Below are 4,685 nucleotides of genomic sequence, written 5' to 3'. Positions count from 1 at the left end.
GTGCTAAAAATAGAGTAACTTTCATAATAAAAAATTGGTAGTAAAACTTCACGTAACTTGGGACACTGAATTTCACTGTCAAAGCACAGTTCTAATTTATAGCTTGTGGCATAATTTATAACTTTCATAACAAAGAGATATCAGGGTAACTGCTAGGTAAATGATAGTCCTTATCAATGAGTAAATCCAAACAATCTTTCTGTTTGCTACAATTACCACAGTATTACGATGAGTAATGTAACAAAAAGTTTCTGTCCACAACCAGTAAACAATCTTACTTTAATTGATCTTTGAGAATTAATATCATATGTTGCATGTGTTTGCTATTTGATTATTATTTGACTACTCTGACATGTTTGGTATTCCTACGTTATGACGCCAATAACTGTTCTTATATAAGATTGCCTACGAGTATAAAGTTCAGTTTCAATTTAATTATTCTTTTTCCAGTGAGGAGCTGGTGACCGTTGGTTCTTTTCAGTATTGAAAACTTTGAAAACCTTTTTTCGCAATTTTCCACTAACTGCTGTTAATTAAAAACTAGTTTCCATAATAAAAATGTATAAAGTTAACCAAACCTTGTTTCTAATCGTCCTTGCTAAAGTACTGAGCAGTAGCGATTCGGTTATAACTTCATCTACTTCTCTCGGTTTTGCGTTATTGTTCGAAGTAGACGCTTTTCCCCACAGATTAGTAACTTTAGGTACAAGGTCGTATAGAAAAGCCTAATTAACCGGAGAGGTAGGAGAGGTATAAGGGCACGTGCCTGTAGGAACAGTTTTTGTGATACTGAGGTATTTTTCATGGCCAGCAACAACCCCAGATTTGTTCCGATAGACAACAGTTGTGGACCAGTCTCGAGAGAGGATACAGTGGCTTTGTAACAGCCTTCCCAAACGAAGCAATGCATGCAAGGCCAAAGGGAGTGCAACGTCATAATGATAAGTGAGCCCATGCTACCAAGTTCTTAGTAAATCTGACTCCATTTTGTAATCACTAAAATAACGTGTCATCTCGTAAGTCCCATTTCGTTTCCTGCTCATCTTCTGGATTCTTCACTTTTCTTGTCAGGAAGTTTATTCAGTTCTGCACTACGATAAAATCTCTACCTAAAGACACAGGAACCTAGTGTCAGAAAATAAGTGCCCATTTTTTCATCCACGGTGCCGTGACTTCAACAGCCAGAAACCTATACACTAACTCGTGTCTACCGAATAGTTTCAGAACGGCTGAGTAATGCTACATCCAGAGAAAGCTGCCTATGCGGCCCTTCTGGGGAGCTGATGTTACTCGTAAACGGTACATTCTAGACGACATGGAGCCGTTTGTTCGAGTCTCTAACGCAGCTCCCCCCAGTCCCTGCGATTTCCAAGTGGCGGTTGAACGATCATTGATTATAATGTCTGCTCTACGCGTTCGGTGTCTCGTGGAATTCATGCCGCAGCACATCTCACCCGTGCGTCAGTGCAAGAGGGGCACCACATGATACTAGGAAAGCTCACAAGACAAAATTTAGAGTGCTGCATGGTGTAGACGGCATACAAGAGGTGCCAGGGGTTTACCCGTGCAATAAAGTTGTGTGTAAGTGCCATTTGGTTGTAAGGAATGAACCCATTAAGATGGATCGACGTGAGGACGTGAAACACTGGCAGAGAGGAGCCATCGTGTTTGGACGTGCCCACGAAAAAACGGCGAATCTACTGGAGTTACCGATTCGTTGGTGTATCAGTGCGGAGTGGGTTAGTAAACCACCACCAGCCGTGTAACACAGCGTAGCAACAGCGTTCGTGAAAAAGGACAGCGACTGGAGACGAATGTCACGACTTCTCAAAGACAGTCGTTTCAAACTCGACAGGAATCAAAGTGCATCTCCACCAATATTGGAGCGAGCATGGCGAAGGGAACTACGACGAATGCCTATTTACCCTGGGGAAAAAGTCTGAAACAACAGTCAGAACAGAAAAAGAAAACGACGCACCATTATCCGAATGGGAAGGCTTTCGGTAGATATGATGTACATGTTCAGGCAAAGAAATTATTCCAATTTCAGAAAAATTGGCTGTTTTATTCAAGAGAAAGAGCTTCACAGATCGACCAAATCAACAACGTGTTGCTCCATTTCTGGCCCTTATGCAAGCAGTTACTCGGATAGTCACTGGTTGCTAGTAAATTTGGATGTCCTCCTGAGGGATATCGTGGCAGATTGTTTTCAATTACATCGTCAAAATCCCGGGCTGCTTAAAGGACCCTTCCCATAATGCTACAACGCGCTCAACTGGAGAGAGATCCGGCGACCTTGCTGGCCAAGATAGAGTTTGGCAAGCACGTACATACGTACACAAGCAGTAGAACCTACTGCAACGTACAGGCTGGCATTATCTTTCTGAGGTGTTAGCTCTGGATGTCTTGCCATGAAGGACAACAAGCCGGAGCGTAGAACATCGTCGACGTACAGCTTTACTGCAAAGATGCGGCGGATGACAACCAAAGGGGTTCTGCATTGAAGAGAAATGGCACCCTAGGCCATTACTCCTTGATGACGGGCGGAAGTCGGGTTGGTAACCCACCACTGTTCGGGGCATGTCCAGGCATGTCTTCGGCCTGGAATTTTGTTGAGTGGAGTAGATTGTCTTTAGTGATGAGTCCTGCTTCGAACTGAGCCTCGATGACCAGCGAAAATGTGTCTGAAGACTTCCTAGACAGTGATGGGATACCAGCCTGACTGCCGCCTGCCATACGGCTCGACATCTGGCAGTTATGGTCTGGGGTGCCATTTCTTTTCATTTTAGGGACCCTTCGGTTATCTTCCGCGGCACGCTTACAAAAAAATGGTTCAAATGGCTCTGAGCACTATGGGACTCAACTGCTGTGGTCATCAGTCCCCTAGAACTTAGAACTACTTAAACCTAACTAACCTAAGGACATCACACACATCCATGCCCGAGGCAGGATTCGAACCTGCGACCGTAGCAGTCGCACGGTTCCGGACTGCGCGCCTAGAACCGCGAGACCACCGCGGCCGGCTGGCACGCTTACAGCACAGCGGTATGTTGACAATATTCTACAACCCATTTTGGTGTTTTTTATGGCAAGCCGTCCTGGCCTTACATTTCAGCATGATAATTCCTGCCCACACACGGCAAGAGTTTTTACCTCTTGTCTTTCTGCTTGCCAAACCCTACCTTGACCAGCATAGAAGCCTGGTCTCCCCTCAGTTGAGGACGTTTGGAGCGTTATGGGCACGGCCTCCAACCAGCTCGGGATTTTGACGATTTGACGCGACCATTGGATAGAATTTGGCACAATATGCCTCAGGAGCACATCCAGCAACTCTGTGAGTCAATGCCAAGACGAATAAGTGGTTGCATAACGGCCGGAGGTGAACCAATGTGTTACTGACTTGCTCGTTTTGTTCATGAATAAATCATCCATTTTTTCTGAAATTTTAACCACTTGTGAGGAGGGCTATGCGAGAGGCGTTCAATGAATTCAAAAGTAAAGTTCTATGAACTGACTTGGCAGAAAATCCTAAGAAATTTTGGTATTACGTCAAAGCGGTAGGTAGGTCAAAACAAAATGTCCAGACACTCTGTGACCAAAATGGTACTGAAACAGAGGCTGACAGACTAAAGGCCGAAATACTAAATGTCTTTTCCAAATCTGTTTCACAGAGGAAGACTGCACTGAAGATGACAAAATGGTAGATATCGAAATAGACGACAGAGGGATAGAGAAACAATTAAAATTCCTCAAAAGAGGAAAGGCCGCTGGACCTGATGGGATACCAGTTCGATTTTACACAGAGTACGCGAAGGAACTTGCCCCCCTTCTTGCAGCGGTGTACCGTAGGTCTCTAGAAGAGCTTAACGTTCCAAAGGATTGGAAAAGGGCACAAGTCATCCCCGTTTTCAAGAAGGGACGTCGAGCAGATGTGCAGAACTATAGACCTATATCTCTAACGTCGATCAGTTGCAGAATTTTGGAACACGTATTATGTTCGAGTATAATGAATTTTCTGGAGACTAGAAATCTACTCTGTTGGAATCAGCATGGGTTTCGAAAAAGACGGTCGTGTGAAACCCAGCTCGCGCTATTCGTCCACGAGACTCAGAGGGCCTTAGACACGGGTTCACAGGTAGATGCCATGTTTCTTGACTTCCGCACGGCGTTCGATACAGTTCCCCACAGTCGTTTAATGAACAAAGTAAGAGCATACGGACTATCAGATCGATTGTGTGATTGGATTGAGGAGTTCCTAGATAACAGAACGCAGCATGTCATTCTCAATGGGGAGAAGTCTTCCGAAGTAAGAGTGATTTCAGGTGTGGGAGTGTCGTAGGACCGTTGCTATTCACAATATACATAAATGACCTTGTGGATGACATCGGCAATTCACTGAGGCTTTTTGCGGATGATGCTGTGGTATATCGAGAGGTTGTAACATTGGAAAATTGTGCTGAAATGCAGGAGGATCTGCAGCGAATTGACGCATGGTGCTGGGAATGGCAATTGAATCTCAATGTAGACAAGTGTAATCTGCTGCGAATACATAGAAAGAAAGATCCTTTATCATTTAGCTACAATATAGCAGGTCAGCAACTGGAAGCAGTTAATTCCATAAATTATGTGGGAGTACGCATTAGGAGTGATTTAAAATGGAATGATCATATAAAGTTGATCGTCCG

The sequence above is a fragment of the Schistocerca gregaria genome, chromosome 5 (assembly GCF_023897955.1).
Source record: "Schistocerca gregaria isolate iqSchGreg1 chromosome 5, iqSchGreg1.2, whole genome shotgun sequence".
Taxonomy (NCBI): Eukaryota; Metazoa; Arthropoda; class Insecta; order Orthoptera; family Acrididae; genus Schistocerca; species Schistocerca gregaria.
Note: the sequence above shows the minus strand (reverse complement) of the source record.